Source organism: Cherax quadricarinatus, chromosome 5 (assembly GCF_038502225.1).
Source record: "Cherax quadricarinatus isolate ZL_2023a chromosome 5, ASM3850222v1, whole genome shotgun sequence".
Classification (NCBI taxonomy): domain Eukaryota; kingdom Metazoa; phylum Arthropoda; class Malacostraca; order Decapoda; family Parastacidae; genus Cherax; species Cherax quadricarinatus.
The window spans coordinates 49424380-49444237 of NC_091296.1; positions in this window are offsets into that span (position 1 = coordinate 49424380).

Here is a 19858-nt window from a genome sequence, read left to right on the forward strand (position 1 = left end):
TTCTCCACATAAACATTAACCACACGCTCCTGCACGCAGGTGCAAATGCGATCACACACACACACACACACACACACATTCACACTCACTCAGTAGTGCTTGGAGGCTACAGTGCGTGAGAGTAACAGTGGAGAGAGAGAGGCGGCACGGGTAGAACGTGAGAACCCAAACTTCAGAAGTGGAAACTACACAGGCATGAGAAAACTCCTATATGAGGCCCAGTGGGGAAGATAACTAGAAGGAAAGACAGTGAATGAGATAAGGGAATGTGACCGGAAAGTGCAGGGAGTCAGAGGAGAAATTCGTATATAGGAGCAAAAGAAGCAATGAGAACAACAGAATGAGTCCATGGTTTACCCAGAGGTGTAGAGAGGGCAGAGCTAATCATGCTAGAGAATGAAGAAATATAGATGACAAAGAACTCGGGAAAGCTAGGAATTGAGCCGAAGAGCCCGAAACGATTATACTTGAGTAAGAAGGGAAGCTCAACGACCATCTTCGAATGACATACAGTAGCATCCAACACAAACTTGTCATATAGACACATTAGGAGGAAGACAGCAGTAATAAACCAGGCAATCAGGCTGAAAAAGAAACGATGATGGCTCAAAAAGAATGACCAGGAAGTCTGTGAGGAGCTCAGCAAGATATTTAGGGTATTCTCAAAGGAGATAGAAAGGTTACCAGAGGACCAAAATGAGAGGGTGCACCAACGACCATTAGCAACAATACGAACAACTGGGGAGGAGAAGAAACTACTTTGTGAGTTATATCTTGAATGCAGTTGGAAAAGATAATACCTGTACGTAGTTCCTGAGAAAGGGAGACGATGTACTATCTGTGCCTCTAGCAACAATCTTCAACAAGTCTATCGACATCGGGAATCTGCTTTAGGTGCAAGACAGCAAATGTAGTCCCATATTTTAGAAAGAAGAGAGATAGGTACCGCTAAACTACAGACGAATGTCCTGACATTCAAAGCACAGAATAACAGGCATAGCATGCCATCTTTGAAGCACGACTTTTAAGATGACAAATTCTGTATCGTAACCTACTGGAGTTCTATGACAAGGTAACAGAAGTAAGACAGGATAGAGAGGAATGTGTGGATTGTATTTTCTTGCACTGTATGAAAGTTTAAGACACAATACCACAGAAGATAATGGTAGAAAAGCTAGGAAAACAGGCAGGAATAGCAGGTAAAGCACTAAAATGGATCAAGACATACCTGACAAGAAGGATACAACCAGTGATTGTCGGTGAAGAGGTGACAGTGGGTTGATGTGACGAGATGGGTTTCACAAAAATCAGTACTAGGACCGGTGCTGCCTCTTGAATACATGAACGACAGGACGGAAGGGACAGAGTACGAGGTAGCCCTTTACGTAGTTAATGTGAAACTAATGAGGGGGGCATACAAGCTAGTTATGAAGTTGGGGGAAAGGCAAAGAAGACAGTAGAGGGAGTACATTCTCAGGGAGTAAACATCACCCTGAGACAAATTCACATCAGGCAAATCGAGAAATAGTTCATACATATCTAAGTAAGGAGTCATTCACGACACAGTATATCGTGTACGATAGGCCAATACTGGAGTATACAACAAAAGTATGGGACCACACCTGGTCAAGTAAGTAAAAAACTAGAGAGAGTGCATAGGTTTGTAAGGAGACTAGTCCCGGAGCAAAAAGGTATGTCCTATGAGGAGAGATTAAGGGAGCTCAACCTGATGACATTGGAGGACAGAAGAACTAGGGGGTAATATGATAACGTACAAAATACTGAGAGTATTTGATACGGTGAATAGGGACAGATTGCTTGAGAGAAGGAAAACAGGAATCCAAGGACACAGCTGGAAGTTGAAAATTCAGAATATAGAAAAGTATGAAGTATCTTTTCAGCCTTAGAGTAGTCAGGAAGTGGAATGATCTGGAGAGTGAAGTAGTAGAGGCAAGATCTAGGAAGAAGTACAATACGGCTCTCGAATCCAGGAGAGAATGGACGTAGTAGCGACCAGCGAGGAGAGAGGAGGCCGCGAGATGAGTGTCGACCCCTGAAACCACATACATTTGAGTACACGCAAATATATATATGTAATATGTAATATATATATATATATATATATATCTATATATATATATATATATATATATATATATATATATATATATATATATATATATATATATGTCGTGCCGAATAGGCAGAACTTGCGATCTTGGCTTAAATAGCAACGCTCATCTTGCCATATAGGACAAGCGAAAATTTGTGTATGCAATAATTTCACAAAAATCATTCTGAACCTAACGAAAAAAATATATTTCACTGTGTTTGTTTAGTATTAAATTATTGTAAATAAATCTAAAATATATTTAGTTGGGTTAGGCTAAAATAAATTGCGCTTGTTATAATAAGGTTAGGTAAGTTTTGTAAGTTCCTTTTGGTGCAAAATTATAAATTTTTATATCAACATTAATGAAAAAAATATATCTTTAAACGTATAAGAGAAAATTTTAGAAAGGACTTAATTTTAAATGAGTTCTTGCTAATTGACCAGTTTTACATATTCGGCACGACATATATATATATATATATATATATATATATATATATATATATATATATATATATATATATATATATATATATATATATATATATAGTTTTCTCCTATCAACACAGATAACATCTCACAGCAACATCTCGAATACTTTGTCCAACTCCCTGGCGGTGGGCCACGTGCCCAGAATGTTGCAGGCATTTCCTTTCTGGACCGCAGTACTGAGCCTGAAAGAGAAATTTGGCCGCCATGTTATCCTTAGTTTTGATGATGAGTTTTTCACCCAGCTCTTTGAGGAAGTTTAGAGCACACTTGCCCCTTGCTCCAAGGGTCTCCGACCCTATTGGGGTGAAGTTATAGCAAGGGGAGAGGTCTTCATATTTGCGGGTCTTCTGGGTCTCCCAGTGGCTGGCAGCTCCACCCGTTTCAGCTACTGAGTATGGCAAGTAGGTGTCTGACAATGTGGCGGCACAGGTGTAGTCCCAGGCAATGTGTTTACCATCTTAACAGGATAGCATAGTGGCTCTGTCAGGACGCTTTTGACTTTCGTCAGACCTCTGCACTTGGGGTTCCCGTTGAACTGGGCAACGGGTTGTTGCGAGGCTTCTCTTTATGATGTCGTTGACCATGTCGAGACCATGAAGTCCGAATTCATCAGCCGTCGCCCTGCCGCAAATACACCTATGTTCGGTGAGTATGGGGGTGGCTAGGCAAAGAGCAACACCAATCCGAATGGCCTGTGGGTCGAGTCGAATGCCCAGGGAGGAATTGGGAACAGCTAGAAGGAAAGCTCATGAATGTGGTGCCTGCATCGCTACGAAACGAGCTTTGTCCTTTCCTGAAACGTTGGTGAGCACTGTGTTGGCGATTTTTTCCATGATCGGTTTGTCCCAGTGGGACTGCTTGTGCTCTTTGGGAGGAGCTGATCTACTGGAGGAGTCGGTAAGGGTGTCTCACCCAACGGCTGCTTCAATGAACCTGGAGTCTTGCGCTCCTACCTTTACAGAGATGTAAAGACGATATAATTGGTTCATCCCTTTTGAAAATGGATCTGAGTGCGAGGTACCGGGTCACTCTCGCAGCTGGGCATCCAGCTCAAACCAGGTTCATTTTGATGATAATTTTGACCTCATTGTGTCTCGCACACCAACCCTTCATTTTGGGACAGTTTAGATCTGTTGTTCCTAAACTTGTGTTCGCTCACCGTCAGGTATACGAGATGTGATTTTTAGGAGGCACGCCAATAAGTTTTAATTTGCCGTGTTTCTTTTATAATTGATCTGTTAAATTTATTCATTTACTGTATAATATTTTTTCATAGATTAACTTCATGTTCCGTAGCTTGGACATTAGAAGGAGGTGTGAGGTTTCTAAAAGTATTACGCAGAGAGCAGAGGAAGGGATGTTGAAATGGTTAGGACATTTAGAGAGGCTGGAACAAAATAGAATGACTTAGAAGGTATATAAATCTGCAGTAGAAGGAAGGCTGGCTAGGGGTCGTCTTTGGAAAGGTGAGGAGAGTAAAGGAGGTTTTGTGTGCGTGGGGATTGGACTTGCATCAAGCATATGTTAGCGTGTTAGGAGCGAGTAGAGACAAATGGTTTTTATGACTTGGCATGCTGTTGAAGTGTGAGCAAAGTAACATTCATGAAGGGATTCGGGGAAACCGGTTACCGGACTTGAGTTTTGAAGGTGGGAAGTACAGTGCCGGCGATCTGATGTAGGGGTTCTGATATATTGCAGCTTTTTAAACTGTACTGTAGGCACGCATCTGGTACAACACTGATGGAGTGAATGATGATGAAAGTGTTTCTTCTTTCTCGAGTCACACTGCCTCGGTTAGAAACGGCCGATGTGTTAATAAAAAAATAACAGCATATTAATGAAAAAAATGTCAGTAATAAATGTGTAGGTTAGTCGTCAGCGCTGCATCAGCGACGCTTATTCTGAATGACAGCTGGATTCGTGTCTCGAGATGGCAAAGCAGTCTCAGTTTTTTTGTAAAAACATCTGATAGAGAAACCATACCACGGGCGGGGTTAGAACTCGCGATCAGAGGGTCGTAAAACTCCAGTCAAGTCGAATCTGACAGAGATTACCAGTTAAAATTAGCGTACCATAACAAGTTATTTTTTTCCACCACATAGAATGATGTGACTGATAGGTCAGTCACCATAAAACGGGATTCTGGGAATAAAATGTGATGGCAGGAAAGTTTTTCATGTTGAGAATATAATTACAGTTCGCGAGGACTAGAAAAAAGAATATTCTGACCTCAGTATGCCTATTGAGAATGTCTGTTTTCCCTACGTAACGAAATTAGGTCTAAATTCCCAGACATATACGTAAAAGAGGAACATGCAAAATGCATGTATAACCCATTCACTCTGGATGTGCACTCTCTCCCTGACAACATTCACTCTGGATGTGCACTCTCTCCCTGACAACATTCACTCTGGATGTGCACTCTCTCCCTGACAACATTCACTCTGGATGTGCACTCTCTCCCAGACAACATTCACTCTGGATGTGCACTCTCTCCCAGACAACATTCACTCTGGATGTGTACTCTCTCCCTGACAACATTCACTCTGGATGTACACTCTCTCCCTGACAACATTCACTCTGGATGTACACTCTCTCCCTGACAACATTCACTCTGGATGTGCACTCTCTCCCTGACAACATTCACTCTGGATGTGCACTCTCTCCCTGACAACATTCACTCTGGATGTGCACTCTCTCCCTGACAACATTCACTCTGGATGTGCACTCTCTCCCTGACAACATTCACTCTGGATGTGCACTCTCTCCCTGACAACATTCACTCTGGATGTGCACTCTCTCCCAGACAACATTAACTCTGGATGTGCACTCTCTCCCAGACAACATTAACTTTGGATGTGCACTCTCTCCCAGACAACATTAACTCTGGATGTGCACTCTCTCCCAGACAACATTAACTCTGGATGTGCACTCTCTCCCAGACAACATTAACTCTGGATGTGCACTCTCTCCCAGACAACATTAACTCTGGATGTGCACTCTCTCCCTGACAACATTCACTCTGGATGTGCACTCTCTCCCTGACAACATTCACTTTGGATGTGCACTCTCTCCCTGACAACATTAACTCTGGATGTGCACTCTCTCCCAGACAACATTAACTCTGGATGTGCACTCTCTCCCTGACAACATTCACTCTGGATGTCCACTCTCTCCCTAACAACATTCACTCTGGATGTCCACTCTCTCCCTAACAACATTCACTCTGGATGTGCACTCTCTCCCAGACAACATTAACTCTGGATGTGCACTCTCTCCCTGACAACGTTCACTCTGGATGTGCACTCTCTCCCAGACAACATTAACTCTGGATGTGCATTCTCTCCATGACAAAATTCACTCTGGATGTCCACTCTCTCCCAGACAACATTAACTCTGGATGTGCACTCTCTCCCTGACAACATTCACTCTGGATGTCCACTCTCTCCCTAACAATATTCACTCTGGATGTACACTCTCTCCCTGACAACATTCACTCTGGATGTCCACTCTCTCCCTAACAACATTCACTCTGGATGTGCACTCTCTCCCAGACAACATTAACTCTGGATGTGCACTCCTCGACAACATTCACTCTAGATGTGCACTCCCTGACAACATTCACTCTGGATGTGAACTCACTCCAAGACAACATTCAGTCTGGATGTGCACTCACTCCCTGACAACATTCACTCTGGATTTGCACTCCCTGAGAACATTCACTCTGGTTGTGCACTCGCTCCCTGACAACATTCACTCTGGATGTGCACTTACTCCCTGACAACATTCACTCTGGATGTGCACTCCCTGACAACATTCACTCTGGATGTGCACTCCCTGACAACATTCACTCTGGATGTGCACTCCCTGACAACATTCTCTCTGGATGTGCACTCCCTAACAACATTCACTCTGGAGGTGCACTCACTCCCTGACAACATTCACTCTGGATGTGCACTTACTCCCTGACAACATTCACTCTGGATGCGCACTTACTCCCTGACAACATTCACTCTGGATGTGCACTCCCTGACAACATTCACTCTGGATGTGCACTCCCTGATAACATTCACTCTGGATGTGCACTTACTCCCAGACAACATTCACTCTGGATGTGCACTCCCTGATAACATTCACTCTGGATGTGCACTTCCTGACAACATTCACTCTGGATGTGCACTCCCTGACAACATTCACTCTGGATGTGCACTTACTCCCTGACAACATTCACTCTGGATGTGCACTCCCTGACAACATTCACTCTGGATGTGCACTCTCTGACAACATTCACTCTGGATGTGCACTCTCTGACAACATTCACTCTGGATGTGCACTCCCTGACAACATTCACTCTGGATGTGCACTCCCTGACAACATTCACTCTGGATGTGCATTCTCTGACAACATTCACTCAGGATGTGCACTTACTCCCTGACAACATTCACTCTGGATGTGCACTCCCTGACAACATTCACTCTGGATGTGCACTCCCTGACAACATTCACTCTGGATGTGCACTTACTCCCTGACAACATTCACTCTGGATATGCACTCCCTGACAACAGTCACTCTTGATGTGCACTCTCTGACAACATTCACTCTGGATGTGCACTCCCTGACAACATTTACTCTGGATGTGCACTCCCTGACAACATTCGCTCTGGATGTGCACTTTGACAACATTCACTCTGGATGTGCACTTACTCCCTGACAACATTCACTCTGGATGTGCACTCTCTCCCTGACAACATTCACTCTGGATGTGCACTCTCTCCCTGACAACATTCACTCTGGATGTGCACTCTCTCCCTGACAACATTCACTCTGGATGTGCACTCTCTCCCTGACAACGTTCACTCTGGATGTGCACTCTCTCCCTGACAACATCCACTCTGGATGTGCACTCTCTCCCAGACAACATTAACTCTGGATGTGCACTCTCTCCCAGACAACATTAACTTTGGATGTGCACTCTCTCCCAGACAACATTAACTCTGGATGTGCACTCTCTCCCAGACAACATTAACTCTGGATGTGCACTCTCTCCCAGACAACATTAACTCTGGATGTGCACTCTCTCCCAGACAACATTAACTCTGGATGTGCACTCTCTCCCTGACAACATTCACTCTGGATGTACACTCTCTCCCTGAAAACATTCACTTTGGATGTGCACTCTCTCCCTGACAACATTAACTCTGGCTGTGCACTCTCTCCCAGACAACATTAACTCTGGATGTGCACTCTCTCCCTGACAACATTCACTCTGGATGTCCACTCTCTCCCTAACAACATTCACTCTGGATGTGCACTCTCTCCCAGACAACATTATCTCTGGATGTGCAATCTCTCCCTGACAACGTTCACTCTGGATGTGCACTCACTCCCAGACAACATTAACTCTGGATGTGTACTCTCTCCCTGACAAAATTCACTCTGGATGTCCACTCTCTCCCAGACAACATTAACTCTGGATGTGCACTCTCTCCCTGACAACATTCACTCTGGATGTCCACTCTCTCCCTAACAACATTCACTCTGGATGTATACTCTCTCCCTAACAATATTCACTCTGGATGTACACTCTCTCCCTGACAACATTCACTCTGGATGTCCACTCTCTCCCTAACAACATTCACTCTGGATGTGCACTCTCTCCCTGACAACATTCACTCTGGATGTGCACTCCTCGACAACATTCACTCTAGATATGCACTCCCTGACAACATTCACTCTGGATGTGAACTCACTCCCTGACAACATTCAGTCTGGATGTGCACTCACTCCCTGACAACATTCACTCTGGATTTGCACTCCCTGAGAACATTCACTCTGGTTGTGCACTCACTCCCTGACAACATTCACTCTGGATGTGCACTTACTCCCTGACAACATTCACTCTGAATGTGCACTCCCTGACAACATTCACTCTGGATGTGCACTCCCTGACAACATTCACTCTGGATGTGCACTCCCTGACAACATTCTCTCTGGATGTGCACTCCCTGACAACATTCACTCTGGAGGTGCACTCACTCCCTGACAACATTCACTCTGGATGTGCACTTACTCCCTGAGAACATTCACTCTGGATGTGCACTTACTCCCTGACAACATTCACTCTGGGTGTGCACTCCCTGACAACATTCACTCTGGATGTGCACTCCCTGATGACATTCACTCTGGATGTGCACTTACTCCCAGACAACATTCACTCTGGATGTGCACTCCCTGACAACATTCACTCTGGATGTGCACTTCCTGACAACATTCACTCTGGATGTGCACTCCCTGACAACATTCACTCTGGATGTGCACTTACTCCCTGACAACATTCACTCTGGATGTGCACTCCCTGACAACATTCACTCTGGATGTGCACTCTCTGACAACATTCACTCTTGATGTGCACTCTCTGACAACATTCACTCTGGATGTGCACTCTCTGACAACATTCACTCTGGATGTGCACTACCTGACAACATTCACTCTGGATGTGCACTCCCTGACAACATTCACTCTGGATGTGCACTCCCTGACAACATTCACTCTGGATGTGCATCCCTGACAACATTCACTCTGGATGTGCACTCCCTGACAACATTCACTCTGGATGTGCACTCTCTGACAACATTCACTCTGGACAACATTCACTCTGGATGTGCACTCTCTCCCTGACAACGTTCACTCTGGATGTGCACTCTCTCCCTGACAACATCCACTCTGGATGTGCACTCTCTGACAACAACATTCACTCTTTGGATGTGCACTCTCTGACAACACTCCCAGACAACATTAACTCTGACAACATTCACTCTGGATGTGCACTCTCTCCCTGCACTCTACTCTGACAACATTCACTCTGGATGACAACATTAACTCTGGATGTGCACTCTCTCCCTGCACTCATTAACTCTGGATGTGCATTCTCTCCATGACAAAATTCACTCTGGATGTGCACTTACTCCCTGACAACATTCACTCTGGATGTGCACTTACTCCCTGACAACATTCACTCTGGATGTGCACTCCCTGACAACATTCACTCTGGATGTGCACTCCCTGACAACATTCACTCTGGATGTGCACTTACTCCCTGACAACATTCACTCTGGATATGCACTCCCTGACAACAGTCACTCTGGATGTGCACTCTCTGACAACATTCACTCTGGATGTGCACTCCCTGACAACATTTACTCTGGATGTGCACTCCCTGACAACATTCGCTCTGGATGTGCACTTTGACAACATTCACTCTGGATGTGCACTTACTCCCTGACAACATTCACTCTGGATGTGCACTCCCTGACAACACTCACTCTGGATGTGCACTCACTCCCTGACAACATGCAAGAGAAATTTAGATACTGTGAATGTCTCGGCTGCTGGGAATATTCATGAAACTCTTATCATTGATGCAATTCTAGTCAATGTACATGAATAGTTCAGAGAACCAATAAGATTGGTGAACTGACTACATCAACTCCAGGCTGAGGGACCGATTACCCCAATTTCCTTCTGATGTTCACTGCTTTCTTTGCATTGGACTGATGAAGCCATTGTGTGGCGAATCGTTTCCACAATATATATACCCAAATGTTGCACATGTGTCTAATTTATTAATTCTGACCGCAGGTGAACGAGTGATCACACCTACTTGTCAATATGCCATTAATAAAATGAGTGACACTGCTCATAAAACACAGGTCTCTGTTTTGTGTATCATTTAGACAAAATTTCGTGCTGGGGTCTTTAAGGAAAAAATTCTGCACTCGAGATCAATAACTAAAATTAAAGCCCTTGCATTAAATAAGAGCCACATCTATCACATTGAAGAGAAGTTCAAGAAACTGATAAGTTTGACTGAACAAATTCACTAAGTTACTGGTGAAACCATTCTCCCAATTTATATTTGATAATAATTCTGTAAGTTAAACGTGTGTGGTTGTGTGTGTGTGGGGGTAGCGTGTGAGTGTGTGTGTGTGTGTGTGTGTGTAATCACCTAGTTGTACTCGCCTAGTTGTGGTTTCAGGGGTCGAATCACAGCTCCTGCAACCTGCCTCTTCACTGGTCGCTACTTGGTCACTCTTCCTGCTCCATGTGTGTACTCACCTATATGTACTCATATGTGGTTGCAGGGACCGAGTTATAGCTTCTGGCCCCTTCTGTTCACTGGTCGCTACTAGGTCTTCTCTCTCCCTGCTCCATGAGCTTTAGCATACCTCGTCTTAAAACCATGTATGGTTCCTGCCTCCACTACGTCAGTTGCAAGACTATTCCACTTCCTGGCAACTCTATGATTAAGAAATACTTCCTAAACATCCCTTTGGCTCATCTGAGTCTTCAATTTCCAATTGTGACCCCTTGTTTCTGTGTCCCATGTCTGGAATATCCTGTCTCTGTCCACCTTGTTAGTTCCTCGCAGTATTTTGTATGTTGTCATCATGTCTTCCCTGACCCTCCTGTCCTCCAGTGTCATCAGGTCAATTTTCCTTAACTTTTCTTCGTAGGACATTCCCCTTAGCTCTAAACCAATGAGTTGTTCCGTACAAGGTGAAACAATTAATACTCTCCTAACTTTGCTTCGTGATGGCACACCAGCACGTACAATCCATCATCATCATCATCGTCAATGTTGAAGAGCATCACATGATGGGCCATACCTTCCTCTCAGTCATTCAGGATAGGAAATAAATCATGTCATGCAAAGGAGTGATCAGAGACGCTTCTCCAGAAGGTCTCGGCAAATATTCCACTGCAGTTAATATGAATAAATCGGTACCTCGTAAAACGTGAGAACGGAGAAAGAATTATCAGGTGGACAATTTGAATTTATCAATCTTATTATTGCATAATTATTCATATTTAATATTTCCTGTCTAGGATGAGTGTAGTGTCTTGGTTACTTCTTACTTCTAAGGCGCTTCAGTGCATCTCAGTGTTTATCATATAAGTTGCAGAAAAAATTGTTGCAGTACTATAGGGTGTCCAAAAGTCTCCATACGTAACAATTTTTTTTCAGATACTCTTTAAGAATACCTTTGTCAAAAGTGTATTGTATAGAAATCATTCTTACAGGTTGCATGTGTCTACAAAGAAATGGTAATCATGAAGAGACTATTTTGCTAAAATTGCTGAATTTCCCTATATATGGAGACGTCTGGGACACCCAGTAGGAGGAGGAGCTTAGTAAATCATTTCAGAATTTAGACAGACATAGTATATATTTTGTATATTTGTTACAGGAGAGCCGCACACTAATAATTGTGACCGTGTACATTCTCATCGATGTCAATTTTTATCGAATCATTGAATTGTTTTAATTCTGGGAGGTTATATCTTATTTTGATTCTAAATCTAGCTCATTTATGAGTTACGATAACATTTAAAAATACACTGCCATCAGTGCTTCAAAGATTAGGTGTCCAGTATCACAGAACATGGCACCCTTGATGGGAGCACATACGTGACCGTGAAATTTGCAGGACTAATTACATTCTCCTCGAATTCGTTCGTAATATCAGTTTCCACGAGTAGTACACATATTAATGAATCCACCAGCTAGTGGTTTTATACAATTAACAATTCTGCGACTGGCCGGGAATCTAGTCCTCGATATTTTACCATCTCTCCCAGGGAGCATTGATGGCGTCTCGGAATTTTGGCGAGCTCTCGGTGTACAATTGGTCATTTAGCAAGAACTCATTTAAAATTAAGTCCTTTCTAAAATTTTCTCTTATACGCTAAAAGATATATTTTTTTCATTTATGTTAATTTAAAAATTAAAAATTTTGTACCAAAAGAACCTTAAAAAACTTACCTAACTTTATTATAACAAGCGCAAAATATTTTAGCCTAACCCAACTAAATATATTTTAGGTAAGTTTACAGTAATTTAATAATAAACAAATACAATGAAATATATTTTTTTCGTTAGATTCAGAATTATTTTTGCGAAATTATTGCATACACAAATTTTCGCTTGCTTTATTCGGCAAGAAGAGCGTTGCTATTTAAGCCAAAATCGCAAGTTTTACCTATTCGGCACGACACACACACACACACACACACACACACACACACACACATATATATATATATATATATATATATATATATATATATATATATATATATATATATATATATTTATATTATATTATCACACCGGCCGATTCCCACCAAGGCAGGGTGGCCCGAAAAAGAAAAACTTTCACCATCATTCACTCCATCACTGTCTTGCCAGAAGGGTGCTTTACACTACAGTTTTTAAACTGCAACATTAACACCCCTCCTTCAGAGTGCAGGCACTGTACTTCCCATCTCCAGGACTCAAGTCCGGCCTGCCGGTTTCCCTGAATCCCTTCATAAATGTTACTTTGCTCACACTCCAACAGCACGTCAAGTATTAAAAACCATTTGTCTCCATTCACTCCTATCAAACACGCTCACGCATGCCGGCTGGAAGTCCAAGCCCCTCGCACACAAAACCTCCTTTACCCCCTCCCTCCAACCCTTCCTAGGCCGACCCCTACCCCGCCTTCCTTCCACTACAGACTGATACACTCTTGAAGTCATTCTGTTTCGCTCCATTCTCTCTACATGTCCGAACCACCTCAACAACCCTTCCTCAGCCCTCTGGACAACAGTTTTGGTAATCCCGCACCTCCTCCTAACTTCCAAACTACGAATTCTCTGCATTATATTCACACCACACATTGCCCTCAGACATGACATCTCCACTGCCTCCAGCCTTCTCCTCGCTGCAACATTCATCACCCACGCTTCACACCCATATAAGAGCGTTGGTAAAACTATACTCTCATACATTCCCCTCTTTGCCTCCAAGGACAAAGTTCTTTGTCTCCACAGACTCCTAAGTGCACCACTCACTCTTTTTCCCTCATCAATTCTATGATTCACCTCATCTTTCATAGACCCATCCGCTGACACGTCCACTCCCAAATATCTGAATACGTTCACCTCCTCCATACTCTCTCCCTCCAATCTGATATTCAATCTTTCATCACCTAATCTTTTTGTTATCCTCATAACCTTACTCTTTCCTGTATTCACCTTTAATTTCCTTCTTTTGCACACCCTACCAAATTCATCCACCAATCTCTGCAACTTCTCTTCAGAATCTCCCAAGAGCACAGTGTCATCAGCAAAGAGCAGCTGTGACAACTCCCACTTTGTGTGTGATTCTTTATCTTTTAACTCCACGCCTCTTGCCAAGACCCTCGCATTTACTTCTCTTACAACCCCATCTATAAATATATTAAACAACCACGGTGACATCACACATCCTTGTCTAAGGCCTACTTTTACTGGGAAAAAATTTCCCTCTTTCCTACATACTCTAACTTGAGCCTCACTATCCTCGTAAAAACTCTTCACTGCTTTCAGTAACCTACCTCCTACACCATACACTTGCAACATCTGCCACATTGCCCCCCTATCCACCCTGTCATACGCCTTTTCCAAATCCATAAATGCCACAAACACCTCTTTAGCCTTATCCAAATACTGTTCACTTATATGTTTCACTGTAAACACCTGGTCCACACACCCCCTACCTTTCTTAAAGCCTCCTTGTTCATCTGCTATCCTATTCTCCGTCTTACTCTTAATTCTTTCAATTATAACTCTACCATACACTTTACCAGGTACACTCAACAGACTTATCCCCCTATAATTTTTGCACTCTCTTTTATCCCCTTTGCCTTTATACAAAGGAACTATGCATGCTCTCTGCCAATCCCTAGGTACCTTACCCTCTTCCATACATTTATTAAATAATTGCACCAACCACTCCAAAACTATATCCCCACCTGCTTTTAACATTTCTATCTTTATCCCATCAATCCCGGCTGCCTTACCCCCTTTCATTTTACCTACTGCCTCACGAACTTCCCCCACACTCACAACTGGCTCTTCCTCACTCCTACAAGATGTTATTCCTCCTTGCCCTATACACGAAATCACAGCTTCCCTATCTTCATCAACATTTAACAATTCCTCAAAATATTCCTTCCATCTTCCCAATACCTCTAACTATCCATTTAATAACTCTCCTCTCCTATTTTTAACTGACAAATCCATTTGTTCTCTAGGCTTTCTTAACTTGTTAATCTCACTCCAAAACTTTTTCTTATTTTCAACAAAATTTGTTGATAACATCTCACCCACTCTCTCATTTGCTCTCTTTTTACATTGCTTCACCACTCTCTTAACTTCTCTCTTTTTCTCCATATACTCTTCCCTCCTTGCATCACTTCTACTTTGTAAAAACTTCTCATATGCTAACTTTTTCTCCCTTACTACTCTCTTTACATCATCATTCCACCAATCGCTCCTCTTCCCTCCTGCACCCACTTTCCTGTAACCACAAACTTCTGCTGAGCACTCTAACACTACATTTTTAAACCTACCCCATACCTCTTCGACCCCATTGCCTATGCTCTCATTAGCCCATCTATCCTCCAATAGCTGTTTATATCTTACCCTAACTGCCTCCTCTTTTAGTTTATAAACCTTCACCTCTCTCTTCCCTGATGCTTCTATTCTCCTTGTATCCCATCTACCTTTTACTCTCAGTGTAGCTACAACTAGAAAGTGATCTGATATATCTGTGGCCCCTCTATAAACATGTACATCCTGAAGTCTACTCAACAGTCTTTTATCTACCAATACATAATCCAACAAACTACTGTCATTTCGCCCTACATCATATCGTGTATACTTATTTATCCTCTTTTTCTTAAAATATGTATTACCTATAACTAAACCCCTTTCTATACAAAGTTCAATCAAAGGGCTCCCATTATCATTTACACCTGGCACCCCAAACTTACCTACCACACCCTCTCTAAAAGTTTCTCCTACTTTAGCATTCAAGTCCCCTACCACAATTACTCTCTCACTTGGTTCAAATGCTCCTATACATTCACTTAACATCTCCCAAAATCTCTCTCTCTCCTCTGCATTCCTCTCTTCTCCAGGTGCATACACGCTTATTATGACCCACTTCTCGCATCCAACCTTTACTTTAATCCACATAATTCTTGAATTTACACATTCATATTCTCTTTTCTCCTTCCATAACTGATCATTTAACATTACTGCTACCCCTTCCTTTGCTCTAACTCTCTCAGATACTCCAGATTTAATCCCATTTATTTCCCCCCACTGAAACTCTCCTACCCCCTTCAGCTTTGTTTCGCTTAGGGCCAGGACATCCAACTTCTTTTCATTCATAACATCAGCAATCATCTGTTTCTTGTCATCCGCACTACATCCACGCACATTTAAGCAACCCAGTTTTATAAAGTTTTTCTTCTTCTCTTTTTTAGTAATTGTATACAGGAGAAGGGGTTACTAGCCCATTGCTCCCGGCATGTTAGTCGCCTCATACGACACGCATGGCTTACGGAGGAAAGATTCTTTTCCACTTCCCCATGGACAATAGAAGAAATAAAAAAAGAACAAGAGCTATTTAGAAAAAGGAGAAAAACCTAGATGTATGTATATATATATATGCATGTGCGTGTCTGTGAAGTGTGACCAAAGTGTAAGTAGGAGTAGCAAGATATCCCTGTTATCTTAGCGTGTTTATGAGACAGAAAAAGAAACCAGCAATCCTACCATCATGCAAAACAGTTACAGGTTTTTGTTTCACAGTCATCTGGCAGGACGGTAGTACTTCCCTGGGTGGTTGCTGTCTACCAACCTACTACCTACAACCATATATATATATATATATATATATATATGTGTGTGTGTGTGTGTGTGTGTACTCACCTATTTGTGGTTGCAGGGGTCGAGACTCAGCTCCTTGCCCCGTCTCTTCACTAACCGCTACTGGGTCCTCTCTCTCCCTGCTCCATGAGCTATATCATACCTCGTCATAAAACTATGTATGGTTCCTACCTCCACTACATCACTTGCCAGACTCTTCCACTTCCTGACAATTCTATGGCTGAAGAAATACTTCCTAACATCCCTTTGACTCATCTGAGTCTTCAACTTCCAACTGTGACCCCTTGTTTCTTTGTCCCCTCTCTGGAACATCCTGTCTCTGTCCACCTTAACTATTCCACGCAGTATCTTTTATGTCGCTATCATGTCTCCCCTGACCCTGATGTCCTCCAGTGTCGTCAGTCCGATTTCCCTCAACCTTTCATCGTAGGACATTCCCCTGAGCTCTGGAACTAGCCTTGTTGCAAACCTTTGTACTTTCCCTAACTTCTTGACGTGCTTGACGAGGTGTCGGTTCCAAACTGGTGCTGCATACTCCAGTATGGGCCTAACGTATACAATGTACAGTGTCTTGAACGTTTCCTTATTAAGGTATCGGAACGCTATTCTCAGGTTTGCTATGCGCCCATATGCTGCAGCAGTTATCTGGTTGATGTGTGCCTCCGGAGACGTGCTCGGTGTTATGGTCACCCCAAGATCTTTCTTCCTGAGTGAAGTTTGCAGTCTTTGTCCACCTAGCCTATACTCTGCGGTCTTCTTTGCCCTTCCACAATCTTCATGACTTTGCATTTGGCAGGGTTGAATTCGAGAAGCCAGTTTCTGGACCAAGTGTCCAGTCTGTCCAGGTCTCTTTGAAGTCCTGCCTGATCATCATCCGATTTAATTCTTCTCATCAACTTCACATCATCTGCGAATAGGGACGCTTCAGAGTCTATCCCTTCCATCATGTCATTCACATATATCAAAAATAGCACTGGTCTTAGAACTGACCTCTGTGGGACCCCGCTCGTCACTGGCGCCCACTGTGATACCTCTTCACGTCCCATGACTCATTGTTGCCTCCCTGTCAGGTATTCTCTGATCCATTGCAGTGCCCTCCCTGTTATACGTGCCTGATCCTCCAGCTTCTGCACTAATCTCTTGTGAGTAACTGTGTCGAAGGCCATCCTGCAGTCGAGGAAAATGCAATCCACCCACCCCTCTCTCTCGTGTCTTATTTATGTTACCTTATCATAAAACTCTAGAAGGTTTGTGACACAGGATTTGCCTTCCATGAACCCATGCTGATTGTCATTTATAATCCTGTTCCGTTCCATGTGCTCTACCACTCTCCTCCTGATAATCTTCTCCATGACTTTGCATACTATACTCGTCAGAGACAATGGTCTGTAGTTTAGTGCCTCGTTTCTGCCTCCTTTCTTAAAAATGGGGACTATATTTGCCGTCTTCCATATCTCAGGTAGTTGCCCAGTTTCAAGGGATGTATTGAAGATTGTGGTTAGGGGCACGCACAGCGTCTCTGCTCCTTCACTAACGATCCAACATCAAGGATGGTCCTTGTTGTTTCATTCTCTTTACTGAAAGTACACGAATTTTGCGAAATATATACAGCATATGCAATCCGTGGAAACAAGTCACATTGTTGTCATATCAGTATCTCAACCAGCAGAGGATTCGAACTCACACACCAGTCTCTCCACCAGGGCTGCTGGTGCACCTGGAAAATATTTTCAAGGTTTTGCCTGCCACCAAACCTTCCATGATATCCCCAGAATAGACGCATAAATCAACAAGAAAATAGTGAAGGGAAATACTGGAGGAGCAATTAGACTAATCACCAGCGATTGTGAGGGGAAAAATTCACTTGTATAATAAAATCCTGAAGGAAGGGTGAATGACTATGGTGTAGATTGTTTGCATGTGGGTTACTATTGTTTGCAGAGGTGCATTTTTTAAGCGCTACCCCCCTAAAATTATTCATATCGATGGTAGGTTATGCCGGCGTCAGATATTCTTGCTAGGTAACTTGATTCTTCGCTTCCCCGAGTGCTTGTAAATTTCTGTCCTCTGTTTTTTTCAGTTGCTTTCAGTTTTCTTTTGTCAGAGGTATATTACTGTTGTCACCTGTCTTAATTATTGCCTGTCCCTTGTTTCTTGACGCAAAGTTTAGTATTATTTAGATTGCAAACTTCTGCGTTCCTTGTGAGAAATTGTGGAGTCTTTATGATAATTTGGATTCGTTCTATCCCTTCAGCTTGGAGAAAGAATTCTGGACAGTTGTTATATGCAGAAGATAGAATGACCTGGTTTTCAATATAAGAACATAAGAACATAAGAACGAAGGAACACTGCAGAAGGCCTACTGGCCCATGCGAGGCAGGTCCAAGTCCCTACCGGCTTAAGCCAATGCACCCAACCTAGTCAGGTCAGGTCACATTGACTTAAGGGAGGAACACGGCAACCGACCTGTTAGCACAAGCTATCAGGTCCAACTCACACCCACCCACATCTACTCATGTATTTATCCAACCTATTTTTGAAGCTACACAACGTTCTGGCCTCTATAACGGTACTTGGGAGTTTGTTCCACTCATCCACAACTCTATTACCAAACCAGTACTTTCCTATATCCCTCCTGAATCTGAATTTTTCCAACTTAAAACCATTGCTGCGAGTCCTGTCTAGGCTAGATATTTTCAGCACACTATTTACATCCCCTTTATTTATTCCTGTCTTCCACTTATAAACCTCAATCATATCCCCCCTAATTCTACGTCTTTCTAGAGAGTGCAGTTTCAGGGCCCTTAGTCTATCCTCATAGGGAAGGTTTCTGATACATGGGATCATCTTTGTCATCCTCCTTTGTACATTTTCCAGAGAATTTATATCCATTCTGTAATACGGTGACCAAAACTGTGCAGCATAATCTAAATGAGGCCTAACCAAGGATGTATAGAGTTGAAGAACAACCTGAGGACTCCTATTATTTATGCTTCTTGATATGAAGCCAAGGATTCTATTAGCTTTATTGCGAACACTTATGCACTGTTGTCTTGGTTTCAGATTACTGCTAACCAGAACTCCTAAATCTTTTTCGCAATCCGTAATATTAAGATCTACATTATTTAGTTTATATGTGGCATGGTTATTGTCCTGTCCAACATTTAGAACTTTGCATTTGTCTATATTAAGCTGCATCTGCCACTTCTCCGACCACTGCATCAGTCTATTCAAATCTTCCTGGAGTGCTCGAATGTCCTCGTCAGAATGAATTCGACGGCCTATTTTGGTGTCATCGGCAAACTTGCCGATGTCGCTCTTTATGCCCTCATCTATGTCGTTTATGTAGATTGTGAACAGCAGGGGGCCCAACACTGACCCCTGTGGAACACCGCTCGTGACGCTTCCCCACTCTGATTTCTCCCCATTTATGCAAACTCTCTGCTGCCTATTTGTCAACCATGCCTCTATCCAGGAAAAAATTTCTCC